At 41.9% G+C, this 19,579-nt stretch overlaps 1 protein-coding gene across 24 annotated transcripts in view; it reads left to right on the top strand.

The window, feature by feature from the left end:
• Positions 1-3,492: 3,492 nt before the first annotated feature.
• The window catches only part of LRRFIP2 (LRR binding FLII interacting protein 2), a 109,372-nt gene continuing 93,285 nt past the window's right edge, over positions 3,493-19,579 (top strand). For 7 of the 24 annotated variants that reach the window (XM_043442212.1, XM_043442208.1, XM_043442207.1 and 4 more), the window contains exon 1: positions 3,497-6,941. The gene's annotated coding sequence lies outside the window, so the exon portion shown is untranslated. Of the gene's footprint in view, positions 6,942-19,579 lie in introns of all 24 variants that reach the window. The other 17 variants (XM_043442228.1, XM_043442214.1, XM_043442205.1 and 14 more) reach the window with 13 other exon arrangements.

Raw genomic sequence — 19,579 nt, 5'->3', positions numbered from 1 at the left:
TGATACGGGCTTGGTGGCACAATAGACTGAAAATCATAATTCTACCCTTATTTTCATAGGAGAGCTACAAGTGCCCAAATTAAATATTTGTAAGAAAATGGATGCTTTATGATAACAACAGCAAACTCTACATTCCAATAATTTACTATATGAACATTATAAAATGTCTGTGATATGGCATTGTGAAGTGTGCAAGAGAAAAACAAAACTGTGAATAGCAGATAGTAATGCATATAAGTGAACAGAACATAGTAATGTATATAAATATTCTGAATGGTAATACAAAGTAACTGATAACTACCTACAAACAAAACTAGCCTAGAACAACAGCATGAGTCATGGGCTTTAGGCTCAACTGAGTATTTCCATTTAATTCTCAAGGCATTGATCTTTATATCTTTGTCTTAATGTTTACTGTGAATTACTGATTGTATATTCAGTTGCTTATTTGATATCTCCACTTAGATGTCCAACAGGCATCGCAAACTCACCTTGTCCAAAAAGTCTTCTCCTCCAAATCTGTTTGAATAGACTGCCTTCCAGATTTCAGGAGATAGCAACCCCATCCTTCCAGTGGCTCAGGTCTAAAACCTTAAGCATTATCTTTTTTTCTCACATCTGGAATCCATTATGTAAGCAAAATTTATTGGCTCTATCTTCAAAATTTATTTGGAATCTAACCATATCTTTCTGTCTCTACTCCTGTGTGAATTATTGTAGTATGGGTCTTCCTGATCTCACCCTCCCTGGCCGCCCCCCCCAGCCAAAGTCTGTTTACAGTCCAGCAGAGGAAAGTCTTCTCATTTTATTGAGAAAAATTTAAAACACAGCAAAGTTGAAAGATTTTACAGTGATCCATCTGTATACTGGCTTCCTAGAATCTACCATGAACAGAACAGTCCTTTTAAAAATGACAGGTCGTGCAGCTCCTCTGGTCAAAATTCCTCAACAGCTCATCTCACTCAATGAAGAAAAGCAAATTTCATACCATGGTCTACAAGACCTAGCACCCTCTGGCCCCTGCTACCAATCTTCCCTCTTGTCCATTACTCTTCAGCCACACTGAAGAGTGTTTGTTCCTCAAACACTCTAAATACATTCTTTGCATTTGCTGTCCCTTGCTTGGGAGGCTTTCCCTGCCATGACTTTGCATGGCTTGCCTCTTTGGGTCACCTCATTCGGACTTCTCTGACTCTTCCAGGTGTTAGGTTGAATGATGTAATTCTAATGTCATTCTACTCAGCTGTGCCACATAAACCAAATATCATCCTGAAGTTATAAGAGAAAAAAGATGCAAAGAGAGCAGTAATTTCATATGGTTCAAACTAATAAAACAACTAGACCCTAACCCTCTTATTCTTACCTGGGTTCCAATATTCTTTTTTAAAAATAATATTTATCTGGCTGCACCAGGTCTTAGCTGCAGCATGCAAAGTCATAGGTGCTGCACGTGAGATCGAGTTCCCTGACCAGGGATCGAACCTGGGGTCCCTGCCCTGGAAGCATGGAGTCTTAGCCTCTGGACTGCCAGGGAAGTCCCTGGGTTCCAATATTCTTGAGAGCATGTCTCACCGTCTTATGTACGATTTATGTATTGTCTATGAGATCCTCAAAGACAGGGAGTCTGCATTTGTCCACTTCTGTGGACTCAGGACACAGACCAGTACTTGGCCTGTAGTGTGCACCGAGGACATATTTATTTAAGGAATGAATTCTTTACACTGAAGTCAAGGTGATCATTAAAAATACAAAGTCTGATCATGTCATTCCTACTAAAAACTCTCCAATTTGTTTGCATTACTTTCAAAATGAAGATAAGGATCCTTAGGAAGACTGTAGGTCCCTGCATGGGGCCCCTTAGTTCTCTAGACTCATCTTGCGTCATCTCCCTCATTTCTTTTTAGTCTCTGGGACTCTGCTTGTCCCATTGTGAGGTCTTTGTGGTCTTCCTTGCTCTTCCCTAACTTCTGCACTGAGTTCACTCTGAGGTGGTTTTAAATCTTGGCTTATAGCATCTCTTATTAGAAGTCATTTCTGATACCTCAGGTTAGACTGAATTCCACTTTAATGCCCTTGATTCTGGTGGTGAAAAGCTAGAAGGACCTCAGCTCTTGTTTCCTTTGATGAAAGAAAATAGACCAAGATGGTGAAAAAGACAGAAGCACTTATTAGAAACACAGCACATGTGGAAGAAACGAAGTATGTGTGGAAAAAGCAAAATAGTATAGAGGGAGCACACAGGTGAGCTTGGAGTGAGTTGCCCCCAACAGGGTCGGCTTAGATTGTTAACATAGGGGCAGTTTTCGGGGGGGGGGGGGCGGGTTCTGCTCACCTGGTCCTGGCGTGGGCACACATTTCTCAGCCAAGGTGGATTCCAGCTGGTGACTTCTGCCTCGTTTTGTCCTGCCCCTAGACTGAGGGCCTCTCTGTGCGTGTGTCAGACTGAGAAACCCATGAGAGTGCACCCAGTCAGGGCCCAGAGCTCCTGTTGGTGCCACATCTCGAAGCATCAGCAAGAGACCAGCTGCAGCTTCTCAGTCTGGGGGGATCTACCTCCTCCTCACCCTCAGGCACCACATACCTGCCCTTAGTAACACCTATTAGGATTATAGAGTGAATTTTGTGTGATTATCTCCTCTACCAGACAGTAAGTTTCACGAGAGAAGGAAACACAGCTTTCTTTTTACTCCTCCTTGAATCCGTAGCATCTGGGAAGTATTTGGCACATAAGAAGAGCTTAATACTTATTTTAAAAATAGACCCTGTTGTGTTCCTGTGTTACCAGTGCAAAACTGGGTTCCTGGTATACTGTAGGTAAATAAGTGTGCTAAATGAGCCCTAACATGAAGGATGTTTGATTACTTATTTACAGAGCATACAATGCAGAAGAGCCATCACTTGATTATCGTGATGAGGCATTTATACATAACTGATACCTACAAGAAACTCCCTGATGCTGGGAAAGATTGAAGGCAAAAGGAGAAGGGGGCAAAAGAGGATGAGATGGTTAGATAGCTTCACTGATTTAATAGACATAAATCTGAGTAAACTCTGGGAGATGGTGAAGGACAAGGAAGCCTGGCATGCTGCAGTCCATGGGGTCATAAAGAGTCAAACACAACCTAATAACCAAACAACAACACGAAACTCCAAATTCTTCCCTCTCATCAACCTTTCCTACATCACTGAGACTGAAGAAAGGAAATTACACTTCTCTTTCCTTTATCTGCTATCTGGTAGAGGAAAGGATGAACTGCTCTTGCTAGGAGAATCCAGATGGAGTCAGAATTAGCCGTGAGATATGGCTTCCAAACCAACAGATCATAGCGTTCTCATGTGGATAATTAGATGTTTGCAAACTTTTTTTCCCTTTTCTGTCAAATGAAAACTTATGCATTCCTTAATAAAAATCTCTTTGCAAATATTTCAGTGGTCAGAGGATATATATTAAAACACACATTTGCAAGTTGTATAAATTTATAGGTTTATTAGGGCAGGAAGATATGGTACAATATAAGCAGAAAAAGCAAAAATCTTACAAATAAATCACATTTAAGTGTGTTGACTCACAAAATTTTTTAGTAAACTTGTAATTCTAGACAAGCACTGTGGCAAGTTTATTAATATTATCATTTGCTAATTTAGGAAAGGGAGAAGAGCCAAATATACCAGAAATGAATTGTTGCAAAATGGTAAATTTTTAATATGATGAAACACAAAAAGAAACTAATAATCAAAAGACAGTGAAATGTCAATTTCTTAGTTTTAATAATGTTTTATAGATATATAAGATGCTGCCAATTGAGGAAACTGGATAAAGAGTAAACAGGACTTTTCTGTATTATTTTTGTAACTTCTTGTGAGTCTGTAACTCCCCTCCTCACCAAAAAGGAAAGCAATAAAAAGTAGTAAGTCTAGATAAGAAGGCATTTTTGGAAACAGAACTGAAAGCACAGACACGTAAGCAAAGACGGTTGCTTTGCTAGGTTTCCGCAGGTTTGTAAGGAGTTAACAAAAATTTTAAAAATGCTTCCAGAAGTGTGCTTACATACACACACTTTACTAATAAAAAAGATTGGGCTCTGAAAAGTAGCGTCCTATTTTTAATGTTTGAACTAATGTTTTCCAGAGAGTTGCATAGAGTGAAACATAGCATTGTTTGCGAAATTCAATTTTGTGAAAACCGCAAAAATGAGTGTCTGCTCTTGAGAAAGGAAAACTTTTATTTCTTGACATCATCAAAGAAAAATGTGAAGGATTTTAATATGAAATGAACAAAAATGTACAAATCCTACCACCTCATTGCTCAAAAAGATTTTTTCCTTCATCTATTAATATGTCCCTAAAGAAGCTAGCTCACACAGACCTGGGGGCATTCACATGTCAGAATATCCCATAAAGATCTGGGAACACATATTTTTGGTGGAAAGAATGCGCAGGGAAAGACTGCTTGTGAAACAGTTCAGAGTGATGCATTTAGTAAGGATCCCCTTGCAATAACAAAATGTTAGCATCAGAACATTCTTGGGAGCCTTCAAAAGACACATGACATCAGGAACTCTTAAAACAAGTGAAATTTTTTGGGGGGGTAACAGATGGCAAATATTCTACTGTGGGAGAACTAAAAACACAGATAATTTCCAAAATTGCCTTATGGCACCCTACCTTAAAGTATACTTTCCTAATAAAATTACAAGAGCAACATAGACATTTGCTTGGCTGGACGCTTCGTTTATATTTCCCTCTTAAATATTAAAATTACAGCAATGCGGCATAAAATAAAAGGAGTACTAGGGCCAGAAAGACGAGAGTTTCAAATTCAGTTTCAAATTTCAGACTCTCTCAGCTACTAGTTTTGTTACCTTAGACAAATCATTATTTCTCTGAATCTCAATGACTTTGTTACCAAAATGGGTATAACAATCCCCATATCTCAAGGTTGGTCCTAGAACTGAAAGGGATCATATATTTAAGAGTTTAGTAGAATGTTGTGCAAATACTGTTGTGAGCTGCCTCCCAGTTTTCCCAGAAGACACAGCAAGACCTTTCTTTCTCTGTTTGGTATAAGGTGAAACATGTGGCTAAGGAGTAAAATTTTAAAAAGCAAGAGAATCTAATCCTAAATACACACACATTTATTTGTAGTTATTTATTTGGCTGCACCAGGTCGTAGCTGTGGCTGGAAGGATCTTTTTCCTTGTTGTCGGTCACATGCCCCATCTTTCAGTTGTGGCATGTGGGATCTATTAATAGTTCCCCAACCATGGATCTGAAACCCAGACCCCCTGCATTGGGAGCATGGAGTCTTAACCACTGGACCACCACGGAAGTCCCATCCAATCCTAATATCATTCCAAACAGTCTTTCCATTAATTATGCAGTCACATAAACTAATACTTAATAAACATTATTGGTATTATTCGGGAACCTGAATAGGTTCTCTCTTGCAAGTCTGCTTTTTAGTTTATCTTTAACTGAGCAAAACACGTCATTAATCCTTTTTTTCAGATCATAACGTAGTGTGATCTTTTGGGGATATTAAGCACCTCTTGATCCCAGGTAAAAGCAAGTTTCAATATTTGTTCACAGGTCTTGAGAAAAACAGCGACATGGAAAGAGAAAGAGCGCGAGGTTGGAGACTTTGTCTTTCCAAGGCTGATGGTATTATAATCCTCCGGCCATGAAGCCACCTGTTGGTGTCTCTCTGCCCGGAGACCACAGTTCCTTAAGCCACGCCTCCCTCGCAGTGCCGCACTCCCGCCCTCATGAACTCTAAAAGGTGAACAAGCCTTCTGAAATCGCAGGTGTGGGCAGCAGACAAACAGCCCTTAGAAGGCATTCGAGCCAGGTTCTTAACATGGAATCATGGGCTTATCCAGCGGGTCCTGGAACCTTCTACTGTCCCGGATGCAAAGTTGTGTTGAAGTGTTTTCTGCCTTCTGCTCAGGAGGCTGCTCAACTGCCACTTCCCTCTGGAGGTCTCCTCCTGCCAGAGGTCTCGCCTACAGGATCTCTCATCACCTTTTTGTATCTCCTGCGGAGCCTCACCGCAATCTGTCATTGCCTTATTTGCTTAAATCCGCCCACCCCACTAGAAGATCAGCTTCCCAAAGAGCAGGACCTCTGGTCTTTCTCCAGGGCCCTGAAGCTGGTGGATCTCGACAGAGACTCTCGGAGTGAATGACAGGTCCGAGTCCATCAGATATTGAACGGACTCTGTATTTTCCCCCCAGCCCCTCCCCCAGCACTCTTCACCGGAAATCATTCCAAAATCATTCATTTTGGAAATAAGGCTTCCAGCGTTTCGACCGCACCCACCCACCTACGTTCCAACGGTTTGAACTGCCGCCCCGGCCCACTCACCCAAGCCCTCTAGGCCGGACAGTTTAGAGGTGACCGAGGCAGGGATAGCCTCCAACGGGCACGCGCATCAGTTCACATTCCCGACCCCCGTCCTGGGGGCGGAGGAGCGGGGTGGGCCCCGCGGGCCTGGAGGAGCCGCCTCAGGAGGCCGCCCGAGCCTCCACCCTACTCGGGGTCCAGAGTCTCATCTCCTCCGGCGGCGCGCAGCCAGCCGCGGAGGTCAAGCCCGTCGCGCAGCGCGCGCCGCCGCGACCACAAGTACTTCCGGGTGAGTGGGTCGCCGACCCTGTGGCCCCGCCCCTCCTCCGCCTCCGCCGCCCGCCGCTCGGGCTGCGGCTCCTCCCGGGGGCCGGTTCCCGCTGTCTCAGCCGCGGCGCCGAGGGGACACCGGCGTGACTGACTGACCGGCCGTCGGCGCCGGTAGCCGCCGCGCCCTGCCCGGCCCGCCTGGCCGGGGACCTGGGACCGAGTCCACCTTCCGCGCCCCTCGCCCTTCGCTCCGACAGGCTCCCGGACGGCGAGCCGCGCTCCGGCCCTTCCCGGCGGCGCCCGCAGCCCCAACCCGCGCCCGGACACAGGTAAGGGCCGCTCCTCCCGCCGGCCTTGGCGGGGAACGGGGCCCCCGCTTCTCGGCCTCTGCAGCTTAGCGAGGTCCGCGCTGCCGCCGACCCCTGCTGGGGGCCAGGCCCCCTCCGGCGGGCCCTGGGGTCGAGGTCGCCCCCTGCCTGCGGCGTTCTCGGGCATCACGCCGGGTCTCGAACGCGCAGCCTCGGTCCGCGAGCGGGGACAGCGTTACTCCCATTGTGGGAGAAATGAACTCGGGCCGCTGTCTCTGCGCTTTGGGTGCTCAGGGCTCCTCCTCCCTCTCCCCGACACACCACTCCCTCGGTCTGTCCCCGGCCGGCCACCCGGGGAAAGGTGTCAGGCCGGTGGAGGGCGTGGAGCTTGTATGGGATTTTTTTTTTTCCCCCTTCCTCCTTGATCCGAACCGAATGAAGCCCGAGCTAGGAGTGTCAGGGTTAATGCTTGACTACTGCCAGGTGTTATTCACACCCAGATTGTTAAGTTATGTAGCTCCAGCCGGGCCTGCTTCTTGTGCCCGTGGGTATGTTGCTGGAAGCCAGAGGACCTAAGGAAACCCATCTCTCTTTCTTCGACGGGGAGGGGAAAAAAGTTCAAGTGTTTGCTTTCCTTTTTCCACCGTGGGATATACAAATATAAGGCTGTGGAGACCTGGCCAGGAAAATAATGGGATCCTAAACTTCAACTGCTTGTAGCTCTTTTTCTTTGAGTTTCCATTTAATGACTCAGCACTTCTGCCCTTAAAAAGAAAAAGTGTAATGTAGGTTCATTGATTAAAGGTTGAGTGTGAGAATAACAGTGTCCATTACTTTTTCATGGCATCACAACGGGAGGAGAATGGGGATGCAGTAGTGGAATCGGAGAGATGGAGGGCAGGGTGTGGATGAAACAGTTCTTGATTAGTGTTTAAAATAAGTGTTTCAAGATTAAATGTTTATTTTGGGGATGCATCTGTTTGGAGAGGTGCAATTGTTGGAAAAGGCGAAGTGTTGCAGATAAGTGTTGCTTGGCAGGGACTTGAGGTTCGCTGTGGTTTGAATGTCTTACAGGATTAACTCAGTTTAACCAACTTCATGCTGTGTTCAACACATGTAGAGATGATGACCCAGTATTATACTCATGTAGAATAAGAATTTCAGAAAGTGTGATTCATTGAGGAAGTTAGATCACTCTCTGTGTGAATGAATCATTGATAGGGTTCTTAAACTTGGAATAGAGGAAAGTTTGAGGTTTGTTACTGCCTGTTTAATTAGATACCGTCACTCCTAGGAAGTGTTGCATTGATGCTTTGTTAGGTTTGTTGCTGCTAATAATTGTCATTAGTATGGTAGAGAAACAAATAGTGGACTTTTGCAGAAGCTTTGGATTTAAAATAGTTTGTTAGTTCCTAAGTGAATTGTGATTTTACCCACTCCAGGAAGATAAATGTCTAGAAACAAATTAAATGTCAGTGAAAAGGACAGCTACCATCTTTAAGGTAGGAAAAAGTTCACTCAAAGAATCTGCAGTACAGAGAACAAGCAGTCATTTGAGGGAAAGACCTTACCCATTTGGGAAAATCTGCCCTTAAAAAGGTGGAATGAGACTTTATACATGCTCATTTGTGCACGGACTTTAGTCCTCCAGACTCCAATCCGTGGAATTCTCCAGACAAGAATACTGGAGTGGGTTGCCATTTCCTCCCCCAGGGGATTTTCTGAATCAGGGATCTCACCTGCGTCTGCTGCACTGGTGGGCGGATTCTTTACCACTGAGACACCTGGGAAGACCATACAGAGCTCCTGTTTAAGTTCTGTCCGAGAAGAAAGTGTGTATTAAAGTGGTGGTTCATTATGGGAATGAATTCATTTTAAATTAGAAATAACTTTTTATGACTGGAATGTAATTTGATCATTTTTGACTTTTGAAGTGTTGCTAAGCAAAATGACTTTGAATCATAGAGTTCTTGATACTCTTAGCCTCGATTTCTTCTTTTTGGAAATCAGCTTATTTTATGTTGGTTTATAAAGAACTTTATAGTTACTTATCAGTTATTAAGTAATGGTAAATTTGCCCTGTTGATCTTGCTTAGTAAATTCTTTTAATTCTTGGACTAAATTTTGGCATTTTATTCCCTTGGATATCCATTATATTCAGAGCGTTCCCTAATATTGCTTTTGATTTTTGTCCAACTAATAGTGACTTAAGAGTTTCAGTTTCCAACTGAACAGAGATTCCCTTTTGGAAAATCCCTTGTGGAAACCACCCGAACTGACAGTCCTGATGGGTAGCTTTGTAAGAGAATCCTTCTTAGGTCAGGATTTAAGCATCTCCACAATGAAGGGAAAAACTGATTCTGAGAATATGTTTGGCAAAGTAGATTCTTTTTCTCTCAAAACAAAAACAGGTCTTTACTAGAAGCGAGAGGGAGCAGTTTCTTGCAAAGCTCTTTGTAAATTGTTTACCCTGCTCCTAGTGTGAAGAGGAACAGAATCGATGATATATAGGGGGAAAAAAAAAATCTCCCTGCAGCATGTTGGGAATGTTGATGAGGATCATTTTAGAGGAAACACATTCTGTCCTCACCACAGGCTCACTTTCCATCGTACCTACAAATAGGCCATTGCATAGACCTTTGCCTTTGCTTTCTCCCTGGAGAATATGAATGGAAAGATGGTCTTTTAACCTTATTCGGTTAGAAACACAGTAAAGTTTATGACCATCATTCAAAACTCAACTTTTAAAACTTCTGACAGAAGGGTTGAGCAAAATTTACCCTGTGAGTAAGATAACTTTGCCCTTCTCTCCACTTTTTCCCTTTGAGATAACAGATAGGACACCATTAGAAATGATCTGCGTTGCACATTGTGCTTCCACTTTAAAAACTTTCTGGCCTTCAGTAAATTAAGGCAGACTTAAAAGGAATCCAACACTGGGCTAAAAACTGGGTTTATTGTATGCTAATGCTTTTTCCTTTGTTCTGTTATATCTTTATTTTGATTGGGGGATGGAGAAAGGGATTCTGTTTCTTGTGGAAGCTCTGAGATTTGCTCCATACGTGTGCTGTTGTTTTAGTCTAGAGATGGGAAGAGCAGTAGATAAGAAGAGTACAGGTGATTAAGAAGAGGTGGAGAAATGGCATCCATAGGAGTGTGCTCACCTCCTGGCTTCAGTAGTTGTTTGTAGAACTTTTTAAAATTGATTAAACATTAAAAAAAAAAAATGTCCCCTGGTGAAAAGGAAGTTTCCTCTCACCATAAACTTCTAGGCTTGACTCCCTCCGCCACCCAACTCCATAATCCAAGCAGTGGTTTCCGGTTAATGGTTTCCCATGTGTCTCTCCAAAATTTCTCTTCCATATATAATCTCCTGTGTTTAGAAAAAAATGCCCTGTCCCTTTCATTCTGACCTTCGATATGTCTTAGAGATCATTCTATATTAGCACATATGTCCATCTATTTTTCAAAAAAGACCAGCTGACCTGTCTAATATAGATGAAACAAAACTTGCTCATTTCCCACAGTTTAACATTCTCTGTTCAAGACATTTGGCTTCGCTGGTGGCTTAGCAGTAAAGAATCTGCCTGTCAATGTGGGAGATGCAGATTTCCATCCCTGGGTCAGGAAGATCCACTGGAGGAGGAAATGGCAACTCACTCCAGTATTCTTGCCTGGGAAATCCCACGGACAGAGAGCCTGGTGGACTAGAGTCCGTGGGGTCGTAAAAGAGTCGGACACGAGTTAGTGACTAAACTACAACAGCAAGGTTGTTTTTAGCTTTCTGCTAACACTGCTGTAATGAACAGCTCATATATAAGCCTTTGCTATAGTGTGTAAGTCTGTATATGGAATTGATTTCTGGAAGTGTGAGGGCAAGGTTGGGACTTAAATTGTGAAATTTTAAAAATTTATTTCAAGCTTATATTGGGATTTATTTTATAATAGAAATTACCTTTCTTCTTAACCTTGTAGGAGAAAAGAGCTGTTAATTACTTTGTATTCTTTCTACTCCTTGCAATTTAAAAATATACTACAAGTGTATTTTATAAGGTAATTTTAAACACCTTAGAGTGACAGGTGGGTGATTTTATTTATACTGGTAGAGGTAGAAGCATTGTACTTTGAAGACTGTGCTATTATAGACAAACTACTTCATTTATATTTGGCAATACTAGTTAAATGAGTGCCTTTTGTAGTAGCTTGATTGTTTTAGGAGTTTATGACCAATATCAATTAAAAATGTATACAGTTTCACTTCTTGCCCTGCAGAAGTCTGCTGCCATATATTAGTCACATGGGAAATAAATGGCCTATTTTTTCGCTTCCTTTACCTTCCACATCCTAATCTATTTATAATAAAATAAATCTCTGTGGGGTTCGAGATCCAAAAATCATTTTACAATCCAGAATGCTCTTGATGGATTAATTTCTCAAGGCAGAAGGACAGATTTAATCTTTATTCTGCAAAGTGTTCCTGAGCAGAATAAGGAAGATTTTCATTTTTAATTTCAGTGTTATACACCTCACTCAAGACTAGCAAGAGTTCAAAAATCTTTACTCTTCTTAAAGGAGAGATGGGGCAGGGGCGGGGGCGGGTAGGAAGTGCTGAGGAACTAATGTATGAGGACAAAGCTGGAACTTGTGAGTGGCAGTTTCCTTGGCCGGTGCCCAGGGTCTATTTTGAGGCCTTGTCAAAGCTCTCCTGACAGAACCTACCACATAACCACAATCTGTCCTGGCCCCACTGCAAGTCAGGAAGGCCTGCGGTTTAGGAAGATGGCAACAGAAGAGGGAGCTTATAAAGGACATGTGCCTTCAGAAGATTAAGACTCAGTTTGGGGGTGAAAATGTGCTTAGCATGCATGTCTAAGATCCAGGTTTTTTTTTTTTGTTTTCCCTTGGTACGGGATGAGCTTGATTAAGGAAAACTAACGAGGGCAGCATTGTAGAAGAATATGTGCAAGGAGGAGCACAGTATTGATGTCATGTCTGGTTCTGAGTGTTTGGCAAGGATCAGGCTAATGTTCTACACCAGGGGGAAAACATTACTCTTACCCCAATAGGGAGGCCATGCCCCGAGTTGAAATAGAAGTCCAGTTTGGAGACCTTGTCCCTGGGATCAAAAGGACACTGGGAATGATGGGCTGTTAAAAAAGGATTATTGAGTGTATACAGAGAAATAAGCTTCTTCCCGAATTCTCATTCTCTTCTTCCCATAGAACTGTGCAGCCCCATGTATAATATCAGAAAGTTCTCGCTCTAAATTTCTGGTGTATTACCAGATGCTGTGTCCCCGCATAGCTGCCTTTCTGTACCAGATGCTTTCTCATGGAACCTTGGTGTTTCCATACTTAGTGAATAAAGTGCTTGGGTTTGGAGTTCTTCCACTGGTCTCAGAGCTTCTTAGGCCAGAAGGCTGTTAAAGAGCTTAGTGTGCTGCTTTCTTGATCAAGGCTCATGTCACCATATTTATCCAAATCCTTGATTAGAGTGGAGGTTGTTTGAAGAATTTGGCATACAGACTTCATTTATAGATGCAAAACCTGCAGATGGTTTCCTTTCTTTTGCTTCACAGTAGGCTGGCACTCCAGAAAAGTTGAGTTTTTCCTTTCCCTCAAAAATTTGGATTGTTAGCATTTGATGATGATGATGCATTTAGTATTCAGTGTGAGTAGAAAAAAATAACCACTGTTTTTCTCTCTCCTCTATTCCTATTATCTGTCATGTTCCTATTATCTTGTTATATCCCTTCCCTGTCTCTGCCTTCCCCTTCTCCTCCAAAAAAAGAGTGAGATTAGAGCAGAGCAGAGAGGGAGAGCGGAAAAGAGGTTGGAGAAACCTTGAAGTTCAAGGGCTTATCAGGGTGTTTTTATTTTCTCAGAAGTAGATTAATAAAATCCTCCTTTAAAAATCACAGTCATCTTTTCCCATTGTTTTCAGTTTGAATCTTCTATATCTTAGTTTTCCTTCAGTAGGAACAGGAAATTTTTAACTAGTTTGGATATAAAATTACTGCTTTAGGAAACAAATTTAACTTTTAAGTTGCTTGTTCTGATCACTTTGTTATTCTTTCTACATCTCTCACTTTTCTCAATAGAAACATTTTAACAGCTAGGAGCAGTTAAACTATGCTGTATGCAGGGAATTAGGATGTTAAAGTGTTCATTTCTCTGTTACATGGTTTAATCACTTATAGTAACAAAATTGTATTTATTGTGTTGTTTCTTGTATAATTACAACATAATTAGTAAGCATACATGTTGTTGCTAAATGATCCAAAGATTATAGGACTAAAAATAGAAAATAGAAAAAAGTCCGTTAAAAAGGAATTACTGATTTATCTCTGGCTGTGCGGGGTCTTCGTTGCCGCACACGGGCCTCCCCGAGTTGTGCTGTGGCTTCTCATTGCGGAGCGTGGGCTCTGGAGCACAGGCCTCAGTAGTTGTGGCCCACAGGCTTAATTGCCCCCCAGCATGTGGGATATTCCTGAACCAGGGATCAAACCCGTGTCCCCTGCACTGGCAGGGGGACTTTTAACCTGTGGACCACCAGGGAAATCCCAAGAAATCCGTTTTAGATTTAGATGAGATGTTTTTCCCCATGTCCAAGTGGATAGTCAAGGAAATGAGAGGATTCTATCCTGCTGTCTTGCTACACTCATCCTTTGCTCTCTATCCAAAGTGGTTTTTTCACTGTGGTAAAATACATGTAACATAAAATTTGCCATTTTCAGCATTTTAAAGTGTGCAGTTAAGTACACCCACATTGTCGCGCAGCCATCACCACCATCCATCTCCAAAACTTTCTCCTCTTCCTAGAGGGAAACTCTTTACCCATTCAACAATAATCCTCATTGCTCCCCAGCCCCTGGTAACCACATTCTACCTTCTGTCCCTATGAATTTGACTGCTCTAGACACCTCATGTAAGTAGACTCATGGAGTATTTGTCTTATAAAATAGCTAGTTTATTTCCCTTAGCATGTCTTCAAGGTTCATCCATGTTGGAGCGTGTATGAGAATTTCACTTGATTTCAAAGCTGAATAATACTTTATCATATATAGATATATAACACATTTTGTCTATTCATCTGTTGATGGACCTTCGGGTTGCTTCTACCTTTTGGCTCCTGTGAACAATGCTCCTTTTGAACACAGGTGCATATCTGTGTGAGTCCCTGCTTGCTTTTCTTCTGGATGTGTACCCAGAAATGGAATTGCTGGATCATATAATAATTTTGTGGTTATTTTTTTGAAGACTTGCATGCCATTTTCTGTAGCAACTGCACCATTTTATAATGTCCAAAGGTTCTGATATCTCTGCATCTTTGACATACTCTGTCAAAGATTCTCCCTCTTTGTTTCTTTCTGAAAATAGGGCCATTCTTGTGGGTAAGTGGTACTATCTCATTGTGGCTTTGACTTGCATTTCCATAATGATTAATGGTGTTGAGCATCTTTTCAAGTATTTTTTGATCATTTGTATATCTTTGGAGAAGCAGCTGTTCAAGTCCTTTGTCTGGCTTTGAAAGAGTTGTTGTTGTTGTTGAGTTTTGGGGGTTCTCTATATATTCCACATGCTAGTAATCCCTTATCAGATACATGATTTGCAAATATTTTCTCCCGTTCCATGGGTCAATTTTTTTTCACTCTGTTGATAGTGTTCTTTAATACACAAAAGTTTTTAGTTTTGAAGTCCACTTCCTCTAACTTTTCCTGTTGTTGCCTGTGATTTTGGTGTCCTCTTCAAAAATTCTTTGCTATATGAAACATCAGAAGCCTTTTTGTATGTAGACAGTTTTAGCTCTTCTATTTATTTCTTTGGCCTACTAGCAGGTGATTTTTGTATACAACATACAGTAAGAGTCCAGCTTTATTCTTCTGCATGTGCATTTCCAGTTTTACCAGCACCAGTTGTTGGAAAGACTGTCCATTCCCCATTAACTGATCTTCACACCCTTGTTGAAAATCATTTGACCATATATGCCAGGTTGATTTTTGTGCTATCTGTTAAATTCTGTTGGCCTCTATGCCTCTCTATATGCCCATAACACATTGTTTTGGCTATTGTAGCTTTCTAGCAAGTTTTGAAATCAGAAAGTGTGATGCCTCCTTCTTTTTCTTTTTCAAGATTGTTTTGGCTATTTGGGGTCCCATGAGATTCCATAGGAGTTTTAATGTTAGGATGGATTTTTCCATTTTTGCAGAATCTGTAATTGGGATTTGTAGAGAGTGCATTGGAGCTGTTGGTTTCTTTGGGTGTTTTGACGTTTTAACAGTATAAAGTTTTCCAATCCATGAACGTGAGGTAGCTTTCCATTTATTTATGTGTCCTTTCATTTCTTTTAGCAATATTTTGTAGTTTTCAGTGAACAGATCTTTTGCCTTCTCAATTAAGCGTATTCCTAGTGTTTTGTTCTTTTTTTCTTATCGTAAACAGTATTGTTTTCTTTCTTTCCTTTTTAGTTGTTCATTTGGTTGTTAGTGTATAGAAATACGGCTGATCTTCTGTATTGATTTTGTATCCCTACACCTTTGCTGAATTCATTCATCCAGTTTTTAAAGCAGTTGCATTTGTTTTCTGTGTTGTATAACAGAGTGCACAAATTTAGCAACTTAAAATAACACACATTTATTATCCTACAGTTTCTTTGGGGGCAGGAGTCTGAGCGAAGTTAAACTGTCTTCTATTTAGGGTCTCATGAAATCGCAGTCACGTGTTGGCTGGGCTGTAGACTCACCTGAAGACTCAACTGGGGGAAAAAATTGCTTCTAAGCTCACTTAGGTTTTTGGCAGAATTAGTTATCTTGTGAAATTATGACTGAGACTTCTTGCTTACTAGAAGTTGCTTGGTCATCTGTAGGCTGTCTTCAAGGTCCTAAAGGCTGCTCTTAGCTTTTAGGGGCAACCTGAAGTTCTTGACCCTTGGGTGTTCTGACCACTTCATCAAAGCATCAAGGAAAGCCCAGGGCGATTCTACAGGCTAGACAGCCCCATGTAGTGTGGTATAATCATGGGAATGACGTCTTGTAACCTTTGTCATAGTCTGTTGGTAGAAGCAAGTCATGAGTTCTGCCTACATTCCAAGTGAGGTGTTCACACAAAGATGTAAACCAGAGTGGGAACCGACCGTAGCATCAGCCATAGCTGGTTACAAAATAGCACATGTTCTATCAACCTATTTTTGTGTGAAAAGCATATATGCACTTGAGAGTATCTTCAAATGGTGGAAAACTGCTGTTTTTTAATCATTGTTTTATAGTATTTTTTTCATTATTTGTTCCTATTTCTCCCTGCAATATTCTAGTTTTGCAATTTTAATTTTAAAATTAATTTATTTTAATAGTTGTGTCTTCCTTATAACTAAATAAATGCTATTTACTACTTAAGCCAAGAATTAATATCATGATTGTTTCCATTCTTGTTTAACTTTCTTTCCCACCCCTCCCCCCACCCCGAGATTTAAGGACTTTTTTTTGGAGAGGGAGGGGGTTAGCTTTCTAGTCACCTTATTTTCCCCAAATGCTCCAGTAGATTTTTCACATGTCTACTCTTTCTAATTTATTTAAATTTTCAAGTGTATGCTCTTTCTAATTTAGTAATTTGTGGTTTATTTGTGAAATACGTATAGAGAAATAGAAAACAAAAATACAATTTCAGGAAGACTAATAAAATAAGCACCTATGGCCTCACTACCAAGGCCAAGAAACTGAACATTCAGTATCCTATAAGTTTCCTGTAAATAATCTTAAATGACAGCTCTTTGCCCTCCCAGTAATCATAATCCCATTTTACATGGTAATAACTCTTTTGGAACCATTCCCTGCCTTGCTCTGTAATCATATCCCTTCCTGCAAATATGTATTCCTAATCAGTTTGTGACTTCATTTTGAAAAACTGAATGGTTTGATCACCCTTTTGTGTCTATTAGTCAGGTTAGGCTAACCTACTGTAACAAACAATACCCAAGTCTCAGTAGTTTAACACATTAAAGCTTCTTTCTCCCTCCCACTGGCAACGGAGTAGCTGGTTCCACACAGCCACTGAGGACTCAGACCACTTTCATCTAGTGACCCTGCTCTTCCATGGGACTCAGAGACTTTCACACTTGCACTGAACTCTTTGCCTCTGGCTGACAGATGCAAGGGCAAAGAGAGGGAGCATGGTGGGTTCCATGGCAAGTTTGTGGGCCTGGACTAGTACATATATCATTTTTGTCCACATTCCATGAGCCAGAATTCAGTCAAATAGCTGCTCCTAATTCAAGGCAGGTCGTGAAATGTAGCACGTGTGTGTGCTCAGTTGCCCAGTCATGTCCGACTCCCGGAGACCCCATGGACTGTAGCCCCCCAGGCTGCTCTGTCCTTGGGATTCTCCAGGCAAGAGTACTGGAGTGGGCTGCCATTTCCTTCTCCAGGGATCTTCCTGACTCAGGGTTTGAAGCCGAGTCTCCTGTATCTCCTGTATTGCAAATGGATTCTTTACCACTGTGCAACCTGGGAAGCCCCTGAAATGTAGTATAACTGGGCAAAAAGGGGAAATGACTCGATGAACGGTAGACCAATTTCTACCACAGTATTTATCCCTAGGCAGTGTCTGTTTTGACAGTTGAAAAACTGAATGGCAAATATGAACCTAGTTAAGAATAGAAAGGTCCACATTACTACTATTAAATGAAGGCTGACAGAAGCAGACAAGCTGAACAGATTCTTTCTTGAGTCCTTTCTGCTAAGTCCTTGGGAAAGTTTGCTAATAAGTCCTGAGAAACCCTAAGACTCACTACAGTCAGAGCACCTGGTGGAGCTGAAGTCTTTACAAGGTGTTAAGTACCAAGAAGAAATATGGTTGGGGAAGTACACTGTTCTTTCAGGCTCTTCCTGCTCTGTTAGCAGAAGGTAAAAGTGAAATATATCCATGGTGTGAAATATGGCCTCCCTCCCATCTAGGCAGCTGGGGGTGGAACATTGGGAACTTCCAACATGGGGTCAAGACGGGCTAAATTCAGATTAAAAGCCTGGGCCAGCTCAGCTCGTATTAAAAAGAAGTCTCAAAGGCTGTGGAGGTTTGGGCGATGCCAGCTCTCTGTTATGTCTCTGGAACCAGTGATTGCTTCAGTCTGTAGCTTTCTTCCTGGGATGTCCTCCACCCTGGGATGGCTTGATCCCGTTCACCTCTTCGGTCTTGGATTTATTCCCTGTATGCTATGTTTCCGTCTTCTTGATTTTCTCTTTTATTAGAGATGTACCTTTAGTAACATTAACATAGGGTGTAAAAGATAAATTTTTGAAACTGTGTGTGTCTGAAGTCTTTTGTAATCAAGTTTGAGGATGACCCTGGAGGAGAAAATGGCAACCCACTCCAGTATTCTTGCCTAGAAAAATCCATGGACAGAGGAGCCTGGCAGGCTACAGTCCATGGGTCACAAAAAGTCGGACACGACTGAGGGACTAACTCACACACAGCTGAGCGTGTGCGCATGAGAACAGAGCAGTGTTGGGCTTAAGCCTCTTACAGGGGGTCTGTAATTTTCTTTCAGGAATGTGAAGGCATCACTCTATTGTCTTCTTGTTGCCAGAATTATTTTTGTTTCCAGAAGACTGAAACCATTCTAATTGTTAATCCTTTATCTGTGACCTGATCTTTCCATCCCTGGAAAGCTTGTAAAATCATTCTTGTTCCCATGTTTGAAATTAACTATAAGAATTCACTATGAAATACCTTGGTGTAGATTCAGGACTTGTACAGTCAGTAGGCCTTTTGAATCTGGTGACTCATGGCCTTAACTTCATGAAAGTTACTACTTTTTAAAATTAATTTGGCTGCACTGGATCTTAGTTGCAGCATGTGGGATCTTAGCTGCGGCATGCAGGCTCTTTGGTTGTGGCATATGGGACCTAGTTCCCTGAACAGGGATCAGACCCAGGCTCCCTGCATCGGGAGAGTGGAGTCTTAGCCACTGGACCACCAGGGAAGTCCCAGAGAAGTTATTTTATTAATGATTTCATTTTCTTTGTGTGTGTGAATGTCAGAGTGTGTGTGTGTGGGGTGGGGGGTGTTGGGGGTAGTAGATGAGCAGGTTTGGGAGGGCCTGTTCGTTTTTACAGAAAGGAGCCCACCAAGTATTGGTATTGAGTCTTTCATGAGCAGAAGGAATGTGTCTGGAATGGCCCTCGTCACCTGTGTCTTTGGATTGGAGTGACACTTGGGTCACCCACTCTCGCAGCTGTGCTGTCAGCTCTGCCCTCTTCTCTAGTCCTTCCCTCATGAACACTGTACTTACATCGTATTTATCTGTTAACTTCATCCTTTTATAAGCCTAGTCAGTATCTTGCCTACCATTTCAGGGAATTATTTTGTCTTTCTAAGACAAGTTTAAGCTACACAAACCTGACCAGCATGGCCCAAGAGAAGGGAAATGTTGGCATCTTCCTGTCACCACTATTTTTCCCCCAGTGGGTGAAAGCATGGTGGAAGAATCATAGGGATCTAAAGAGAAACCCAAAATTTCAAAGAATTTTGCTCTGATCATAAGAACATGTAGAGTTGAACATTGATGTCTTACCCAAGACTTTAGAGTCTTGGTAACGTTAATGGTTACTTCTTTGTTCTAATTTTGACTTACTGATTGGAGTCAGAGTTCTAATTTTATTACGTTTT

The sequence above is a fragment of the Cervus canadensis genome, chromosome 22 (assembly GCF_019320065.1).
Source record: "Cervus canadensis isolate Bull #8, Minnesota chromosome 22, ASM1932006v1, whole genome shotgun sequence".
In the NCBI taxonomy this organism is placed as follows: Eukaryota; Metazoa; Chordata; class Mammalia; order Artiodactyla; family Cervidae; genus Cervus; species Cervus canadensis.
This window is presented reverse-complemented; position numbering and strand designations above follow the sequence as displayed.